This window comes from Andrographis paniculata, unplaced genomic scaffold, assembly GCF_009805555.1.
Source record: "Andrographis paniculata isolate CXL003 unplaced genomic scaffold, ASM980555v1 Contig55END, whole genome shotgun sequence".
NCBI lineage: Eukaryota > Viridiplantae > Streptophyta > Magnoliopsida > Lamiales > Acanthaceae > Andrographis > Andrographis paniculata.
The window spans coordinates 4,071,186-4,093,779 of NW_026137590.1; the positions used below are offsets into that span (position 1 = coordinate 4,071,186).

Here is a 22,594-nt window from a genome sequence, read left to right on the forward strand (position 1 = left end):
TAAACCGACCTAAAAATCGAGCCAGTTGGACCTGATGAACTTGTTGTTTGCAAAAGATGTAGTCGACTCCAAAAAAAAATTATGTTCTTCGTGGTTTTATGTTTACTACTCTTTTTTTTTTATTTTTTAAAATATTATATTAAAGAAAAAATTATATTATACTAAAAATTATTTTACATTTAAAACGTCTCAATATATATTTATATCATATTAAACAATTATTCAAATTCAATTTTTTATTATTCAAATATTCGAATCCAAAATCTCAAATCCACAAATAAACACACCCATAAGTGTCTGTATTTGCATCGAGTTTCGAGTTCGTCCTATAATCCAAAATATGAAAATCACATCCAGATTGATATGAAATTGTTTTTAATTTAAATTTAAAATATTTATATTATATTAATTATAAAATAATATAAAATTGCAATTTTTTAGATAAATTTAATTTTTTTTTTTTTTCGGGTCGGGTTGTTTAGATTTCAGATGTATAAAAACTAATTAAATTGATATGAATCCGACCCAAAAAAATTCATATCATATTCAACCATCACATTTAGGGTTTCGAGTCAAATTTTGGATTTGAATTACTTTGTTACACTCATGATTCAATTTGATACGAACACGATTCAAAAATATGAATTGACATCTTTATTTAACCTTAATACTGCAATCAATTTTATATATTACGAGGCTTTTATTTTTTTTAGCCAGTGTGCGTGCTCTTACAAAAAAATGTGATTATTAGGTAGCGGAGATTCAATTCGAGTAGGTTTTAACTTTCATGGATTTTGTATAATTGTATTTGTATGACAATTTTGTAGGGCTTGGGTTTGTGTTTTATATCAACAATTTTTTTCTTGTTTTTATTAGGCATTAATAATTGTATTATTAATATAAAAAAATTATTAATATTTTTTAAATTAATGATTTTTATTATGTTAACATGGAGTATATTTTTTTTAAGAATAATATTTTATAGGTAACTGTATTGGTTAAAAATACAATATGAACAAATTCATAGTGTTTTACCCTATAGTATAGGATACTAGGAGTCCAAGAGCAGTGAGAATTTAATAAGGGTGTGATTGTTTGAGGGTTTGAATTTTGAGTCGGGATTTGAATAGTAAAAATTTTGAATTTGAATAGTTGTATGATGTGATATAAATAAAAATTGATGTGATATTTTGAATATAAAATTGATTTTTAGTATAATATAAAAAATAAAAAATAAATGTTTGATTTAATATTTTTAGAGGAAAAATTTTATGGAAATAGTAAAAATCCTACAAAATCCCTCAAATAAACACACCCTAAATATGCAAAAAGTTTTTACTTTAAATAATTATTTGATTTGATATGAATATATATTATTATGATATTTTAATTGTGATGTATTTATTTGTAGGATTTTGCTTTGAATTTTGAATATAAATTAAAATTTAATATAATATAACAAAAAATAATAAATATGTAATTTGATGTCTTGAGAAAAAATAAATAAATAGTAAAACCTAGTTAAAATCCCACAAACAATCAATTTAATATATTAATAATTGAAATAAATACTCATATCCCTCCAATTCAATAAAATTTCTATTTTTTTATTAAAAAAATAATAATATTTTATTAGTTAATAAAAATGTATATTATTCATTTGTTATTTATTTAAATATTTTAAATTAGTAAATTATTAATAACAAATTATAATATTATTTTATTATATTTTATATGAATAATATTATTGGTACTTTAAAAATATGAATTAATATATGATTAAAATATTTAAAATTTGTATTTAAATATTTTTAATATTATATCTAAATAAAATATATTTTTTCTATCCAAAAATAAGCTTTTTAGTTTTTTTACATGCAAATTAAGATAAATTAATATTTTATACATATATAATAATAAAATAGTATAATATCTATTTTACCATTGATATTAAAGTAAAATATTGTAAAAGATTAAAAGTTAAAATTAAATTAAAAGTTTATTCTTGGACAAATGACGTACTCCCTCCATCCCACCACAATTGACACTATTTTTATTTTTGTCTGTCTCATAACAATTGACACCTTTCTATTTTTGGTAAAAACGATTAAACCAAAACATATTTAACAAATATAAATCAACTTAATTAACTACATAACATACAACATGATGTAGGACACACTCAAAACCCCTTTATTTCTACATCTCTCCTCAAAAAAATAAATATTTTTAGATATTTAAAACTACACATCTTTTATAAAATTAATTTATGTTAATTATAAATAAACAAAAATGTTTTTTTATTTGCTTGTATTATAGAAGATTTTATTCTCTGCAAAATGATATCCATATTGCATATATTTTTTAATTGCTATATAATTTTTAAATATTTAAACATATATTTAATTTTTTTAATCATATATATTAAATTTATTTTAAAAATATAAATATTATTAATTATACAAAAAATAATCTAATAATATATAACTAATTATTATTAACTAATTAAACATCCTTACCTTAAATACCGTGTCCCTAATCAAAGGGTTCAATTCCGGTGGGACGGAGGGAGTATATAATATCGACATTATTTTATAGAATAATAAAATTTTATACTGTATAATACAAATAAATAAACAAAATATATTTATTTATTCATAATTAACTTAAACTAATTTTATGAAGAAAAAAAATGAAGTTTTAAATATTGATTAAAATATTTGTTTATTGAAGAGTGAGATAAAAATAAAATTTTCTTGAGTAAGTCCTACGCATATCATGTTAAAATTTTAATTAAATTAAATTATATATATTAAGTATATTTAATACGAATAAATTTATTAAAATAGAAATGATCATTTTTTTTTACTGACTAAAAAATACGGATAATCTCTCATGAGCCAGAAGCAATATAAGATTTAGAAATATCATATAAAAATTGATTGGATTTTGATACTTAGATATAAATTACTAGAAGAAATAAATGTTTGGGTGGCCTAACAAAATATTAATTAATCTTTTGAAAAAAAATAATATATATTCAAATTACTTATTAATGTAATTATCCACTAAAATACTAAAATTTGGATATCAAAATATTTCATAACACTTAACTTTAGAATTTGAAAAAAAATTTAAAAATAAAGCTAAAAACACACGTGTTGTCCCACTAAAATATCCTTCATAATTTACTCTTTTTTATCTCCTTTAATTTTAATTCCATCACCTACAATTATTTCTTCTCAAATTCAGAAAAAAATACAAAATTAATTAAAAATAACAATTCATTATCATTCCCTCAACATTCTTTACATTAATATATTATCCTTCCATAAATATAATCATTAGCACAATGTAACAAAATCATAACCTAAATGCATAATATAATGATAACCAACATAAATGAAATTTGAAATTTATAGCAAAATTCATGCATATGTCATAATTAGTTATAAATTAAATTTCATGACATTAAAGAGAGTAATAAAATAGTGAATTATTTTAAGCATATATCAAAGCTAAAAATTTGAACATAATTATTTCAATTAACTTGTCAAACTTTAAAAGTCAGTGGGAAAAAAGTCAAATTTTATGAAGTATAAATTCAATTTAGTGTTGTTATCATATGTTATACACTAGATCAGTTAGTTAATGTTGTGTTATTGTCATTTGATGGTTGATTTCCTAGATATTGAATAACATGTTCTTATACTTACAATCTTGTATGGTAGAGATTATGATTGGTAGAAGATATAACAATTAAAAAATTCTATATATAAATGAAAATAGACTTATTCGACATCTTTAGTTGCCCATAACTTAAAAAGTCACACCAACATTGATTTAGGGATGCATGAACTGTTTGAACAACTTAGACAACCAAAATCATATTGGGTTTTGTTGAATGTTTTAAGTATTCAGAAGCATCATAACATATGAAGTCTGTCTACGCTTTTATATTTTACAATATTTTGAATGCAAATGAAGCATATAGTAAAATATTTGTTTTTTATGCAAATGAGGTACATATTGAAATTGTCTATTTCTGTAATAGAAAAATAAAAATATATTTTGGTCATTTTGTATATATAAGTCCTAATATGTTTGTAGTCACATATTCAATATTGAATTTTATTTGTTACACCAAAATTAATATGCAAATGATAAAAAAAAAAATAAATAAATAAATCACTATGTAAACTAAAAATACATATTCTTATGAAGTGAAAATTGAATATTAAAAATTTTGTCATGTTCAGTATTGATAGTATATTATTTTCAATGTATATGTTGGTTTTCAAATTATTTTCTTATGTCATGTTTTTTTTAAAAAAAAAAATGCCAAAAAAAAAGTTGGTGGAATGTATGAAATGCAAACATCATTTAGAGCGTTTCATAAATTAATATCACAAATGGAATTGTTTAGTGTATAATAAAAAGGAATGAAATGAGATTTACCTATATAGAATTTTCAAATTTGTGTAGGCTGTAACTAAACCAAAATGAATGTTAAGTACCTTATGGTCTCGGAAATTAATATAATCAAACCCATGCAATTGTGCTTACGTGTGTTTCAACATAACTCTTGCACCGCTTCACAATGCAAATATACAAAATGTATTTTGTACGTATACACAAAAACATAATTAAATAATATTAATGAAAACAAAAATTAAATAGATAGACTAACTATTTTTAAGAAAATATACAACGAGCAAGAAGAAAATATTGAAAAGAATTCAAATAGTATGACATCATTAACCTTAGAACTCAAATCACTGAGAATAATGATAAAATGGTTTGTAAGGAAAAATGACTGTTTGTTAGTCATAAAATTGTTCCGAAATCACAAGTTGTTCAAAACTTGAAAAATATAAACTAAGTTAATTGAGTTAATTTTATTTTCACTCAGTCAAAATATCCTTCTTAATTGCATCATCCTTCATATGTCCTAAAGTTTTAATTCTATTTTAAAACATAATTAATAATGTGTGAGAAAATAGAGGTACTACAATTTATTTATAGCAATATATATAAGAAAAGTAATCTTTCACAAATGAGCAACATCAATTTGTATAAATAAATCAAGACAAGAAATATCACTGAACATACATATGTCAACCAAGAATGAAGTATCGACTCAAAATTATATGTAAATTCATCATCATTGACAAAGAATAAAAAATTAAGACAGATATAGATAAAACAACATCAAGCCAATAAATTAAAATAAAATATGAAAAATTTAGTAGTATCATACTAATAAATTAGATAACTGATATAGAATAAAAATAACCTGAGAATAGATAATTGACTGGTAAATCAAGTGCAGATAAAATATAGTTAAATTTAAATATGAAGAAATTAAATAGAACTAACACAAAACAACAAGCACTCCATGCAATAAAATTTACAAGCATTACACTTCACACTTGGAGCAACTATATTGTATCAATGCATTCATCATAATGAAATGAAAGATACAACTCTATGTAATAAAATGTAGGAGAACATAAAATTAAATTATCGCATATTATAGGATTTAAACACTATATTTTAGCTTTAGTGGCGTCACTTCTGACTAAATTGCGCTCTCTTTTGGCTTCATCAAATTGAATAAGCATTATCGTTTTGAATGAATCAAATATTGGGGTCCAATATGTTTAATTTTCGCAAAAGAATAATGACTAATGTCTTGGATCTTGAACAAAAATAATATATAACATATATTCATATACTTAAAAAAGACTATACCTAACATATTTATTGTTTATATGTGTTTTTATATGCAATCTATTCTCCAAAATTACTGTAAATCGAGGAGGAAAAATAAATATTTTTTTTTTTATTTTAACATGTATATTTTATTTTATATTTGGTTATTTTATCATGTTATTCAAATAAATAGAATGTTATTTTATTTAATAGAAAATATTTTTATCTAAATGGAAGTATCACTTTTATGATATATATAAACATAGTTGAATGAATAAATATTTTCATACTCAAATCAATTTGAACTATGTTCTTTCTTATATATTTATGTTTATTTTTTAAAAAAAAAAAATCATACGTTTTTCTATCGAAGTTTGTGCTCTCAATGGTAAGAACTTTTGTTTTTTTAACAAATCATATGCTTTCGATAATAATATGTTGTGCTCTCTCACAAAATGGTATGCTTTTAACATTAATTGAATTGTAAGAATTACTTATAACAATAACAATTTTTTTTCTTGTTTCAAGTCTTCTGGGACAACAGAACAACAACCACAAGCAGATGCAGATTCCTCTCTCTGCACCGCAATCGTCCGATCACCTACATTAATCTTCTATAACTCTATCATCCACCGAGAAGAGAATGAACAAGTATTGAAATCCAAACAAGTACCACAAATCGTAATATCAAAAAATCCTCAATTTTAATTCCTCCAATTTTACAAATAAATTGATCAAAAAAGGCTTCAATTTAATTATTCAGTTCTAAAATTTAATTAAGCAAAATGATAGCATTTTATTATTATTATTATTATTATTATTATTATTATTATTATTTAATAGAATATGTTCTTATTTAAATTGAAGTATTTGCTTTTAATGATATATATGCATAAATGTGGTTAAATATATATATTTTTTCCTGCTCAAATTAATTTGAACAATGTTTTTTTTGGAACTTATATGCTTATACTTTATGTTAACAAGTCATAGTGCTATTATATCTTGTGTTCTTTTTACGAATTTAGTGTTCCCGGTGATAAAAAATTGTGTTATCTCTCACCGAATCATATGCTCTTAGTTATAATATGTTGTGCACACTCTCACAACATATTATGCTTTTAACATTAATTGAATTGTAAGATTTAGTCATAGCAACAACAATTTCTTTTCTTCATCGGAACTTCTTCAAATAAGACAACATAACAACCACAATCATATATAGATTCCTCTTTTCTCATCATAATCGTCCGATGATCATGATCATGATCATCATCATCAATCATCAATCATCAATCATCGATAGCCCCATCATCTACCAAAAAGAGAATAAACTATCTTGAAAATCCAAGCAATTACCATATATTTTATTTAAAATATTCTCCATTTTCAAGCAATTACCATATATTTTATTTAAAATATTCTCCAATTTTAATTCCTCCAATTCTACAAATCAATTAATCAAATTTCTTTTGTTTTACATATCCAAACGGATATCATTGCACTGTCTCCAAAGTCACTAATGGCGAAAGACAAATTTGTGTGCGAAGTTTGTAGAAAAATGTTCAAAAGAGAATAGAATTTGTAGCTGGGTCAACCCATGTTATGATTTTGCCCTCGTCCCTCATTTTCATCGTTAAATTAAAATATAATTAGCACGGTAACTACTGTATTTTTTTAACTTAAGAATAATTACTATTCTCTCCGTCTCAACTGAAAATATTTTTTACTAGTTTTGTATATCTTAATCTAAAATATTTATTTTCTATTATAATAAAAATAATCACACTAATACCAAAATATATTGTAGTTTTACATAAATTACAAATATATTACTACATATACAATTAATTTATTCGAATAGTACAAAGAATAAAATAGCCAAATTATCTTATACATTTTCCCTAACCAATAACATACTATTACTTTTAAATTTACTGTAAAAATCCAAAAAAATGCATTTCTATATAAACATAAAATATTTAATATAATATTTACGGAAGACAATGATCTATTTAATTATAATAAATAAAATGAGCATGCTTAATTGAGATTTTTTATTTTGATTTTTATGTCAGTTTTTGCTCCGGTGGAAAGTCATCTTATTTTCGGCTCCGGTAGAGTCATTCCGGTTTTTTTTTTTTTTTTTGAAAATTTTGAAAGACCTTCAAAACAAAGACAACATAATAAATTTGTAACCATGTTAGTGGGGAATATTTCTAACATGTTAAATATACACAATGAAGATTTCAAGTAGTCAGCTAGAGCTAGTTGCTTGATAAAGATTGTTATTCTGTTTTGACTCGCAACAGCTCCAGTGCTTCTGCCATAACCAAAACAGTTGACATCTACATTAGTCGTAGCAGCGGGAATGCAAGTTGGCTCGGCTGAATGTTGCATATTTTCAACACCTGTTTGAACAGATGTTTCACTGAATCAATTGCTCAAGATGCCGTTATACCCATTTGTAGCAAAGCTCACTACTCCAGGCCCACTATTTAGGTAGGTGGGATAGGCGGGAACAACATTTTCGTATGGCAAAAAACCTCCCCAACACCAAAAATTGCAGGACTCCAAGGACTACCCTGAGAAATTAGAGCAAACCCATAGCAAATTCCACCATATCCTTCGGAGGGATAACCATTTCCAATCATAGGAGCTCCATATGGTTATCCAACAACATTGCTAAATCCATATGGGAAATACCCAAACCTTGTGTTAAAAAGTTAGTAGCTCTCTTGTTGATAAGAATTAAAATTAGTTTTCCTCTTATCACTGAAACTTCTATTGTAACCATCAATATTATGATAATTCCCTCTTTCGGGATAGCCCTTTTGACTTCTACATTCTTTCCAGTCAACTCGTAGTATTTCTTCTGAAAAATTTCCTCAATAGAGTCCTCGGAGTCGAAAGTAATAAAGCCAAATCCTCTTGGCCGGCGCGTATTGTTATCGTATTTGTTGGCTGGCAGACCCCCAACAAAAATCTTCTTTTTCCTTGACTCTTCGTTGATTCTACCATTAGCCCTACTGTTATTCCTATCCAATCCTCTATGTTGCTGCTGAATTTGTTGTTTGCTCCTAGGAATTGCCCGTTTAACTTCCACCGTTCTTCCAAGAATCTGATGCGCATCCTGAAGCGCCTGATTAACTGACGCAGTCTCCGAGAACGTGACAAACGCGAATCCTCTAGGATTCCCCGTATTCCGATCCCTAGCAATTGCGGTGGCTAAAACGGTTCCGTACTGCTCGAAATGCCCCATCAGCACGTCTGTCGTCTCCCACGATATCCCCTGACAAAGAGCTTATTCTACTCTGAATCATCCATCCTCCCTCCCGAACCCCAATTGCCCTACCAACTCGAAGCTAGGGTTTCCAAACTATGGTGGAAAGTGGAGAGGACAAGATGACAAATTGAGAGCGCGTTCTGGCTATAAAAGCGCAGAGATGTGAAGGGGGCCGAAAATTATGTTGGACGAGGAGAGACAGAGCCCAAAAATTGTAGGAGATGGAATATACCCGAGCACGGTTGTTTTGTAGAAAAATCACAATCGCACAACACAATACAACATACGAACAGAAGGTCGGCTGAGGTTAGAGCGCGGTGAAACAAGATTTATGTCGGAAGTGAGTTTATGACGCCTACCGGAAGCTGTTCTAGGCAGGTCAGGTCTCAGGGGAGAAGAGATGATATCGGTCTATCTCTTAAACCCAACGCCTCACAATTCGGCTCCGGTGGAGAGTCAACTATTTTCGGCTACGGTGGAGATTCATTTCGTTTTCAGCTACGGGGGAGTCATTTCGTTTCTTGCTGCGGTTAAGAGTCAAATGTTATTTTTATTTGTGTTTATATTAATTTTTTTTTTTTATCAAACTCAAGTTGGTTTATGTTATACCACTTGAGTTTGAGGGGGATGATGAAATATTTTAGATATTCAGTTTTAGATTTAGTAGATTTATATTTAAATTTGGTCTTATTTATATATTAGATTACTTAGATTTGAATATATCGAGTCTATTTTGTATTGCCTATATATAGACCCCTTATTTTGATGATCAATAAGACAATATCATTATTTTCCCTGAAAATTTCTAACAATGAAGATCTTATCATTGTCTTCCAAGACTTCTTTGGCTCTTTGACCAATACTTCACCGGAGTTCATACCATACTTAAAGGCCTTAAGATTGTTGTTGATAGAGGATTGTCCTAACTTTAGTTTTAAAACTGGTTTTCTTGTCTGTGTTCACTTGATTTTCTTTTCCATCGGACATTGGAGATTTTAGGAGTGTTTATCTATGATTATGACAATTTAGCACAAGCTCACTTTGAAGATCTTTCATATATAAAGAGAATGTGATAATGCTATTAATCTTTTGGCTAACTGGATTTGCAACACTAGTTGTTCATGTATTTTTTATCATTTACCTTTATGGGCTCTATTAAAGGCATGATTAGAGTTAATAAATTGAACTTTCTTAGTAGTATAGTTTGTTTGTTTTGTGTTTTGGTTCGAAGAGAAAATTTTTTTATGTTTGGTTTAAGAATCTATGCAGGTAATATAAAAATAATGAGTCTATGTAATATATTACTTCCTCCGTCCGGGTGCAAGGTATTGTGTAGTGAAAAAAACAAAAATGCCCCTATTAGTATTGTGTAATATAAAAGTAATGGCATTTGTGTAATATATTGTAAGTTGGAAGGATATTTATTGTATTAGGTATGTAGTACAATTACTAAATTAGGAAATGGTAACCTTGTTTTGGGACGGACGAAAATGGAAAATGATAATCTTTCAATGGGACGGAGGGAGTAATATTTTTGGAAAAATATGTCTTTTTTTTTTTACAAAAACAACAAACTCTTAAATTCTAATAATTGTAGATTTTTATATATTTTGGAGTCGATGTTGTGATAGTTTGCTTTAATTTTTGTGGTGAGTTGTACAATTTTGATGTTTTTATATTGGTACGATTGATTTTGCTTTTGTGTTCGGAGAGGCCTTTGTGTTAGATCTTAGTTGTACATATTGGCCCCCTTTTTTTTTTTTTTTTTGATAAGGACCGTTGTTTGTAGTTTTCTTTGTTAGGATTTTTCTTATCCAAGAGATTGTTTGCTTCTTTTTCATGATATATACATTTTAGAAATCTTGTCTAATCTCACGTTCAAACCTTTTCATTTAAAGAAATAAATTAAAAATAATAAAATGAGTTTAGCTCTACAAAAATAGTTTGTTTTGTTCACAAATGATCACAAGTCAAGTTCGCAAACGTTCGATAATATTTGCATATATTTATTAAGAAGATAGTTTTTTTTTTGACTTACTAAGATTTTGTTAAGGAAATAATTTTTTCATATCACTCTTTAAAATTTTTATTTTATACATAATACACACCCATGCACCATATGTGCAACAAATTTGTCTTATATTTTTTTTCTTTTTATATTATTATTATTATTATTATTATTATTATTATTATTATTATTATTATTATGTCATGAGTCATATTCAATCTCTTCTGAATTTAATTAGATTTAACTTCTTTTTTACTTCTAAGGCTTATTTTGTTGATATTATTAATAATTCTTATTATGTATATAATATAGTGATTTTCAAGTTTTAATATGTATGCATATTATTTTTATTTATTTATTTACTCTTTGAAATATACAATATATGTGCAAGAAAATATACCCACACATTTTTATGGTAAAATTATACAATATGCATATATTTACTATACACATTGCATTTATATATATGCTTATCATTAGTAATTTATATCTAAATATGGAGTATATATAAGCATATTGTTTATTGTCACATGCTTATCACTTAATTTCAATTGCATACGTATACACAACGCATATATGTAATATAAATTATTATTTGTTCATGTTATTTTTGTGTGTATCTCAACTGATATGTAATATAAATTATTATTTGTTCATGTTATTTTTGTGTGTATCTCTGTTATTTATGTGTATATATATATGATGTTTTCGAATGTTTATATATGTACATATTTGTGGGTATGCATATGTATGTTATGAGTATATGTGTGTATGTTAGTTATATATATTTGTAATGTCTATATGTAGTACTTACGTATATATATATATTTATTTTTTGGATTATATATATATATATATATATGACAACGACAACAATGCTAATTGAAATTAATCATAGTTGTATTGAAAATATATGAAATATAAATTATCAACACATGATGTATAAATCGATAGATGTACGTTACTATAATACAAATATAGTATATAAATTGACAACATATAATAATAATCCACAATACACACTATGCTTGATCTTGGTATAGAAGGCATGTTAACCCAACAAATATGTATAATATGATCTGACAACGTATAATATGACCTGACAACACATAGTAACAATCTACATAACACGTATAGTGCAAGTCACATGGTGACAGTCTATATTTTATATGCACGTTAGTGCTAATCAACCGAGCACCAATCCAAAAATTCAAAATTTATAAAACATTCAATCCGAGCCAATCCGAAAATCCAAAAAATCATAACTAAATTATAACTTTCGGTTTGATTCGTATCAAATTTTCAGATTTTGGATATTTTGCTCACCCCCTAAACTTTATTGAATAATAGAATCCAAATTACTAAAAAAGAAAATATATACCATGTTATGAGGCGGACAAAAATAACAAAATATATACATAGTGGCAGAAAGAATGGACTATGATATGAATATTATTTTATAAATAAAAAAATTTTATATAATATAAATAAATTAAAAAGATACATTTACATAATAGCATAAAATAATTTTATAAAACAACAAATAGTTCTGAATGGATATGAATATACTTATTTATTGAAAAAGCATTAATAAAATGAGTATTTTAAGTAGATCTCATGTGATGTATTATTTTAATAATAAAAAATATAGTGGCAGTGTCAACTTACACTCAACTAGTAATCAATTTTCGCAAAATTTTCTTTGGCCGCAATGGTGTACCAAAATTTCATCAAGAAAAGTGATGAAACGCAATTGTTGAAAATAGTTCTTTTTTAAATTAATTTTGTTTTTTTTTTTTTTTTTTTTATTTTATGTGTGGTTTCACTATCTCGCGTGATTAGGTAGTGATAGTTAATGCTCAATTATTTTCTTTTGTGTTACTTATATTTCTTTAATTGTAAAGAAGTGTCATATTGACTTACACGTGCTCGTTGTTTTCACATTTTTTGTTTTTTTTTTATTTTTTTTCATATTTATTAAACTCTTATTTTTAGTTATTTGATGGTCACAATGGGTATGTAGCCATGCTATATTCCAAAGAGAAGTTTTCAAACATATCTTATTTTCAAATTCATCTGCTCTAGACAGTGAAGAGTATATCATATTGTTGCCCTGGGCTTTGGTTACTAATTTTGTTAAAACACGTCGATAAATAATTTTAGGAAAATGTACAACTATTATTGAACTTGCATTTTATTGAAAAATAAATACATCATGGAAGAGAAGATGTTGAGATATCTTCTATGAAAATATTAATATTTGTGGTGTATACTGGTGTCTCACTACAATAAAATATCATTTTTGTAACGATGTTTTTTCCTCCCTAAATCCAATTTTTCCGTTACTAATAAAATTAGAGACGGAATTAAGGATGGAATTACGTTAGCAACGTGAATTTTAGCGACAGAATTCCGTCACAAATATACTATTTTTTTTGTAGTGTCTTGTTTTTTTTTTTTTTTTTCCAGATTAGCCAGCGTTATTATTTTGGTAAAAGTGCAAAAAAAGTTAATGGCAGAGTGGTTGCTTTTTCGATTCATCTAATATGATTTATCTTGGTATTTGATCACTATTTTTATTACAATTTCAAGCGTGGAGATTATTAAAAATAAAGCATCCTTCACTAGAAATTTTCTTTAATGAGTTTGACTATTTTGATAAATTATGTTTTCTTTGGAAAACTGAAATGTAGGTGTCAAAATCACCCGTCACTATAAAAAAAAAGTTAAAATTTAGTTACAAAAAAATTTTGTAGCGAAAGTAATAACTCATAGCAAATATATTTTTGCGACCTATACCGCATTAGTAAAGGTCTTTGGCGAAAAATAAGAATTTCATAAGAAAAAATAAGTCTTTTACAATGAAAATTAAGAAAAGAGATATAGTTACGAAAATATGATTTCGTAGCTAAATCCTTTTTGCTATAAAATTAAAAATTATAACAAAAGAGTTTTTGCAACAAAATATGTATGATTTTTTTAGCCAAATGACTTTATCTATGAAAAATAATTATGTAGCTAAAATGTTTTTGCTATGAAGATAGAATTTTCTAGCAAAAAAAAATTTAGTGATAAAATTAATTTTGTAGTACATAATTTATTTTTAGGAATGAAATTAATTTTTGTTGCTAAATGATACGTTTTAACTACGAAAATATTTCGTAGTTAAAAATATTGTAGCTAATTAGGTACTTTTTTGTAGTGTGTATGTTATAAGCTAAATAATTTCCATAATTTAAAATCTTGCATGCTAAGTTTTTCTTGTAGTTTGATCTAGGTGTTGATAGTGTTGTCACTTAACTTCTCTGCAAATTAGTCTTACTAAGCTTTAGTCATAGTTTAATGTTGTAGTGATAGTAGATCAATTTAGGTTTGTTGCATATTGTATGTTTAGTTTATGTTAACTTAGATTAGATTAGATTAGATTACATTAGTTTGTTTAAAAAGTATGTTGGTGATTTATTGAAATAACCTTGTTATTTGTTATTACATTCTAATCACACTAGTGTATCCTCAATATCATATGAGACACTAAAACTAACTAGGTAGAAATATAATTGATGAAAGTAATGTTGAAATATTGATATATAGTATATATATATGTGTGTGGAAGTTTAAAAATACTATTCTCTTTCAAAAGATATATTTAATTATTATATTAAACAAGTTAGATAATATTTAATTATCATGTATGTATTATACATATTATATTAAGTTGTTTTGCAACACGAAGAATATGGGATGATCATATTCACCAAATAGCCATAGGTGGTGTTATATATTTTGGCCCGTAATTATTGAGGTCCAGAATTCATACAATCGACCCACCCTATTGAAGTCTGGATCCGGCAATTTGCTACCTGACTTGGACCGGTTTGAACCGGTTTGGTATGAACCGGTCTGTTCTGAATCTTATATATATGCTGGACCGGTTCATTCGTATAGTTCAGTCATTCAGTTCACTCCTTCGATTCACATCGCATTTCTCTCTCAAGCCCTAGGTGATTCCGACGCGTTCCGATCGACCTCTACCTGCCTTCTCCGGTGAATCTGTCCGGCGAGTTGGGAGTTTCTTCTTCTCTTTTAATGCGCGCCTTCCCCCTTGAAGTTTCTATAGTTTGGTTTGCTCGATTTTATGTCTTATTGTTGTTCGCGGTGTAACTTGTCTGCGATGTGGGTTTAGGCTTAATTTCGGCAATGTTTCCTTAGATTGGGTTACGATTTAGCGTCTATGTTGCATTTCCGTGACGTGTCATTTATGGTTGGATCTTGGATGTGTGTTTTATGTCGGTTGGTTTGATATTAGGGTAAACTGAGTCCGAACTGTTGCTTCAGTAATAAATCGAAGTTTTCTTTAGGTTTTCTTCGATGTTGATTTGATTTCGAGAGAATATAGCCTATTGGATCTTGGATTAGTAATAACAGGTGGAACAATCATATTCAGAATGTCAACCATTCCGTTCAACATGTCAATGATTGTATTCAGTATGTCGACGATCATATGGTGGTTATCGATCAATGTATGCGAATGCTCCTCGACCATTATGGATGAGGTTTGTAGTCTCTGAGTTGAATAAGGCTGTCATGGCCTTGATAGAGACGTAAGGCTTCATATATATATATATATATTCTATTTATTTCCATTTATATTATATTTGGGATATTGAATGAATGTTTTAATGCATTATGCATTTTTTTAACATCTTATGTAATTTTTTTAGTAAAAATATATGACTGTCACTACAAGAAATTATGAATTTTGTAACGAGATTTTTTGGTTACTAAATTCACTTTTTCTATTACTAATGATATTAGAGACGGAATTAGAGATGAAATTACGTTAGCTACGTGAACTTTAGGAACGGAATTCTGTTACAAATATACTAATTTTTTTGTAGTGTGTGGAATTGATATAAAATTATTACTCCCTCCGTCCGGCTCAAATGATTTTATTTATTTTTTGAGTCATTGTATTTAACATTAAAAGTATTTTTATATTTGTATAATTTTTTGCACATATGTCATTATAATTGTATTATAAGACGCTAATACTACAAAAAAAATGATTATTTGTAACAGCTTTAAAAAAATGACTATTTGTAGCAGCTTTAAAACCGCTACAAATGGGCATTCTCCGTTATAAAAAGCTATTTGTAACAATTTTGTACCAGATTTTGACTGGTGCATATGCTCGAGTTATAAAAAGTCTCTGTACCATCATTCTCCGAAGCAAAAAGTGGGCGGTCAACGCGCGTGAAAAATCTTTTTGTAACGGTTTTTGTAACGCAAGCAATGTATTTTCGATTTATTTATTGCAGATATTTCTCGTAATTAAAGAATTGTTACAATAAGTGTTCATGCATTTGTAACGACTTTTATTACGGTATAATTTTTGTTACAATAAGCTGGTTGTCATAAAACTATTTTAAACGTCGTTCATATTTTTTGTACCGGTATTTGTATCGGCCACAATTTCGCAACAAAAATAGTATCCTTATTTTTTCAGTAATAACAAAAAAAATTAGTATCGCAACCGAAAAACTTTTACGATGCAAGAAAATACTACAAAATATAAAAGTATTATAGAAAGTCTATATCACCATCATCAGTTGCACCAAGTGCGCATTGTCTAGGAACATAATTATTTCGCAATACAACCAAACATATACAATCCAAGAGCAAAGCATAGAAACAAACACACAAAAGGAACCATAATATGCAAGTTCAACCAACAGAGATGACTCAGTCAATATCAACCCACAAACAAAAGTTAATCATTATAGAATTACGTGCAATGCTGCATCGCCCCATGCATCGTCAAAGTGAACATATATGGAAGTTGCAGGTGACGAACGAGCTGCCAACATAATGCAAAATTATATAAGAATTTACTTGCGAAATAGTTAAGTTATAATCTAATAGAAAGTTATAAAAATAGTTACGTACATCCTTGAATGTCCAGTCGGTTAGCTTGACATGGACAACCTCAGTGTTTGCGCTCCAGATTTCGTTCGTAGAATGAGTGCGGCCTTCGGAACGGTAGCAACCGTGACAAAAACCTTCACTATGTCAATAGTATCACCTACGCATATATAAAAAAAAACACGTGCACATCATCGGAAACAAAATGCAACTCACAAATTTTCATAATCTTAAAGAGGATGATCGATACTGCAACATTAATAAATATACAAAACAATCATGAGCTAAAAAATACTCACATCTGGCTTAAATACATACCGATAAAGTATATAAAACTATATATTCTCCAGAAAAAATGCTTGCAAGTTTCTAGATTCCCTGCATAAATCGAAAACATAACCTATAATATTTTTAACAAAATTGATGGAATGAATAAGAGAAAAGACAAGGATAGTAGAAAAAAATGCAACAAAATTATTCTCATATAGAAGTTGTGACCGTATTTTATTACCAAACCCAAAAACTGTTGGCATAAAACAGTTAACCAAAAGTAATTGCATCCTACCGAAATGGAGCCCTTGACTATAATGCATATAGGAGAAACCACACAGACACATTCATTAGCTGAATAATCCAGCTATTAAACAAAATTGCAGTACTGAATAAACCAAAAACATGAGAAGTAAGTGGAGCAATGAGTGATGATGGGTATTCTAGACAAACATATACGACTTAACTTCCGGAGATGGACCATAGAAATGTCACAATGGCAGTGATGCAATGGTTTTCAATGTATCACATATTATATATGTCCATACAGGGTTGTGTGTACCCATATAATAGACAAGAAAATTATAATTATACCTTTTTTCAGTATACTATAGATGGACACAATAGCACCACTGTGGCATTGTTAAGAGCATTCAGAGAATCTGGCCTATTCAAAATTGCGGTTCTCGAATTACCTCCACCTTCAACCAACACTTGAAATTTGTTTAAGCGGAGCAAAAACGTTCAAAGCTCTATTTCTCTAACTATTGACGTAGTAAACAAAGCATCTAACATCAGTCTTATTTGAAACTTTAATCAGATTCTTCATTAAAACTTTTATAACAACGATATAATATTATTTTGATGAGATAACACTTAAATAAACATACAACACCATGGTTGAGAAAACAATTATTAGAAAATAAAATGATACACTTTTGCACAACATTCACCTAAATTGATTACACACCTCAATTTCTCTCTTATTCATGGAAAGTACTTTTGATTAGCTAAAAACAAAAATATTTAAAGAAGCAACAAATCTACAATTTGATTCAAAAAACGTGGAGCCAATTTACTTTGAAGGAATGTTCTAATGACATAACTAGAGCACAATCATTTAAATATATATATATATATATGTATATATATATTAAACTATAATAGCATACGCAACCTGGAATAAAAACATCAAGCAAATTTGGTCTGATTAAACCATGCAGGCATGAAAGACATTAGTATAATGAATATATTATGCAACCTGTATGCAACATCGGATATATGCAGTGAACTTAAATATGCAGAAGAAATTTACCTTGAAGATAAGACAAGACTAGACTAGATACGACCATCCGCATCAATCAATAATTCATTGGATCAATTGTAAAAAACTCTACATTATTATTCATTCCGTGAGAATTTTTAACTACTTTTGGCAACACTATGACTGATTTGCTCACTCACTCACTCATTTGACATTTCTTTTTCCTTGACAGATATTATTATTATTTTATATAAACAATGAAGCACTTGCACTCGCATTTGCAATTGATCTTGCTTGGGTCTCAAGATTAAAATACAACTAACAAGATCCAACAACATGACTTGTAATATTAATATTTTATTCTTATTTCTCATATCTCATCCATGTATCCATTTATACATACGTATCTATAATTTATTAGTAAGTATTATTGATAATAGTGAGCTGGCACTGTGATGGCACCATAAAAATTAGAAGTAACATATGTATTATTATTATTATTATTATTATTATTAAACAATTTGATATATGATAAATAGATAGATAGATAGATAGTTATGATAGTTACATTGAGGAGCAGCCACAACTCCTATAACTAAACATGAAACAAAGTGATGGTGCATAGATAAAGATGCACACACAAATACACAAGAATTACGTATACAACTGCAGATATATTATCACAATTCACACACAGTGTGTGCATATCAGTGTATTTAATTATGTGAAAACGAATTAATTAATAAGCTCAATTCAAAGATAAGATAGATATGTGGATGAGTAACAAGTAACAATAAGCGGAGTGAGTGGCTGCAGTTCACTGACCTATGTTTCTTGGACAAGGCTCTGTTTGTCTGGTTAAATTTCAACATACCCACTTAATACATATATATTAAAGGTCAGATAAATTAGATTAAAGTGTAAGAATTTTTAAAGTAAAATAAGGAAAATCATACATATATATTAGCTATATGTGGAGGTCAACGGTCTGATCTAACTCAGACAAGAAGATCGAAAAATTAGTAGGAAAAAAAAAATGACATCAAACAGTACTATAAGTTATTACAATAATAAATCCATGTGAAAAACCATCGATAGTTCCTAGGATTAAATTCATGGACCTAATTATGAAATTGGTATTGAATAAGAATCTCATTTGGATTATAAAAATAAATAAATAAAAAAAGAAGTGGGTTAATTAATAAATGCAGCATTTTCCAATTCTTATTATTATTTTATCTAAATGTCACTAGAGAAAAAGAAAACAATAATGGACAAATTTTGTAGTTGAATTTGGGACAATAATTTGAAGAAAAAGACAATTATTACAATGGTTGATTAAGATGTCCCTAAAAACAACCTTAATTAATTTATAAAACTTTGAGTAGTAGAAAGAATCAAATGATTGAATTGAAGAGTTTCGCATCGTTAAGTTTCCGAATTGGTATTGTATGATAATCACAGCTAGATCCTTCCGTCATTGATTCAAACTTTGTCGACACCTTAACCAAATAGTATTCTTTTCTTCTGCCAACTCTACTCCTAGGGTTAAACTTTACAATGTAAAAACCACAAAGAAAGCTATAAAAATAATTGAATGAATATATATATTTCATGCGAGGTCACCATTCACCACATCAAAACCAATCATACAATACCAGACAAAGCTATGCACAGTTATTTAGTTATTGAAGAAAAGCACAAACAAGCATAACCCTACAGTCTACAATTAGATTAATTCCAAAACCTTAGAAAAATCGAATAAGAAAAGAAGTATCATCGGGGATCTTAAGGTCCGCTGCGTTCTTCTCTTCTTCCGTTGATATACTTGATACTCAAAAAAATCAAACCTAAATAGGAGAAAAATTGATTCTCGATTTAGGAATAATCAGAAAAATACCTCGAACTCGATTCACCAAAGCGTGAGAAACCTTCTTGCCGGTGATGGTTGTGTGCAGGTGGCGCGCAGTCGACAAAGGGAATTCATGCGGCCGCATCGGTCGTAGTCGCGACATACGTATGGAGGAGAAATTTTAAAATTAGATTTAGGGATTAAATTTAGAAGTTATAAATATTATATATGTACATAATTATATATAATAGTTTTAATTTTTAAATAAATATTTTTAAAATTTTAATTTTTATATATTAATATATAAATATTATATATGTGTATATATGATATATTATTGTAGATTTAATTTAAAATTTAAAATTAAAATTATTGTAGTTGTACAAAAAAAATATTGTAACAAAAGAAAAATATTGACTAAATCACAAAAATTATTTGTTATGAAAATATTCGAAACAAAAAATAGTTTTTGTAACGAAAAAATTGTAGCGGATAAGATTCCAATACAAATGGTCATTTTTTTGTAGTGTAATAAAAATATTTTTGTCATTTTTCTTTAATTTGTACTATATTTTCATATAATAATTAATATTTAAATATCACTATGCAAAAAGTAAATAAAACCCTTAAGGCCGGACGAAGGTAGTATATAATATTGGTCTAACTAAACTAATTTTCTATTTATTTTGGCCTGAATCAAACTGGTCTGCTTAAATACGATGGCCCCTTTTTGAATGAGCTTAGATTAAATGGATTTGAAATTAGTTGGGCCATGGAAATTATTTTGATATTTAATATTCATTTTATTTTAATAAAATCATTAATTTTTTTTATAATATAATTTTCAAAATATAAATGCCAAATAGTACCGTAGGTATTTCGTTAATTTTGAATTGAGCATTAATGAACTAGAAATTTCGGGGATTTGTTTTATTAGCATTTTTTAAAAAACTATTTAATCTTTATATATATATATATATATATAAAAGCATCTAATACATAATATTTTAATTATCCGTTAAATTTATGCATAATTTATTTATATTAAAAAATTTTATTCAGTCATAATTTCATTATTTATATTTTACCAAATACTCCTCTCGTCCTGCCATAATAATTCTTTTTTTTGTCCGTTCCAATAAAGATAACCGTTTTGGTTTTTTTTAGTAAATTTATTTATTTTAAATATATTTAACAAATATAAATCAATTTAATTAAATTTTTAACTTTTTACAAGACCCTTTTATTTTTAAATTTCACCTCAATAAACAAATATTTTTATCTATATTTAAAACTTATTAATTTTTATAAAATTAATTTTAAGTTAATTATAAATAAATAAATAAAATTTTTAATTCATTTGTATTATATAAAATTTTATTATTTGCAAAATGATATCCATATTGTATATATTTTATTGATATATAATCCTAAAAATATTTAAAATACCAATAACACTGCTCATATAAAAAATAATAAAATAATATCATAACTTATTATTAATAACTTACTAATATACACTACCTAAAATATTGTGTCCGAGTTCATCTCTCGCGGGACTGAGGGAGTACTAATCAATATTTTTTCTATTTATGCCCTTTAAAAAATTTTATAATACCTCATCTTGCTTTCTACATATCTTATTTGTATAGGATAAACTGATTTTTTAATCTCGTATTGGACATCTTTATTATTTTAGTCTTGTAATTAGAGTATGTAGCAAACTAGTTATGTAAGTAAAATTTTTTGCACTTTTAGTCTTTCGACGCTAGACATGCCAACGTGGCTCGCCGAAAGACACATGTCCGCCAAATCAGCGACATATCGCGGACACGTGGATTTTTTTAATAAATTTTATTTTTTTTTTTTCTGTAAAAATTAAAAAAAATTCAAAAAAAATTTGAAAATTAAAATAAAAAAAAAAGATAAAATAAAATCCACGTGTCTGTCAAGTATCGCTGACATGACGGACACGTATCCTCCGACGAGCCACATGGGTGTCATATAGGTATCTCCGGCACCGAAGAACTAAAATTGAAAAAATTTTCTACGTACGAAACCAATTTGCGATAGACTCCAACTACGAGGCTAAAATGATAAAATAATCCGATTAAAGGACTATCCTTAAATTAAAATATTATTTTTCTAATTTAATATTGCAGTATAATTAGCGTGAATAGAAGAGGTATAAAACATTCTAAATGTCATCAAATAACAAATTCTAAAACTGTTTAAATTTTCAGTAATTTCAATATTTATTTTATGCTTGATTTTTAA

At 27.1% G+C, this 22,594-nt stretch overlaps 1 long non-coding RNA gene and 1 pseudogene across 1 annotated transcript; both read right to left on the bottom strand.

Annotated features, from left to right (window-relative positions):
- Positions 1 to 8,151: 8,151 nt before the first annotated feature.
- On the bottom strand, positions 8,152 to 9,042 carry LOC127256094 (heterogeneous nuclear ribonucleoprotein 1-like; annotated as a pseudogene).
- A 7,527-nt stretch (positions 9,043 to 16,569) lies between these two features.
- LOC127256462 (uncharacterized) lies at positions 16,570 to 20,485 on the bottom strand. Its single transcript, XR_007839861.1, has 4 exons — positions 20,366 to 20,485; positions 17,250 to 17,309; positions 16,956 to 17,091; positions 16,570 to 16,866 (listed from the first exon to the last, which is right to left on the bottom strand). It is a non-coding gene; the product is annotated as an uncharacterized LOC127256462 (long non-coding RNA).
- Positions 20,486 to 22,594: the final 2,109 nt, after the last annotated feature.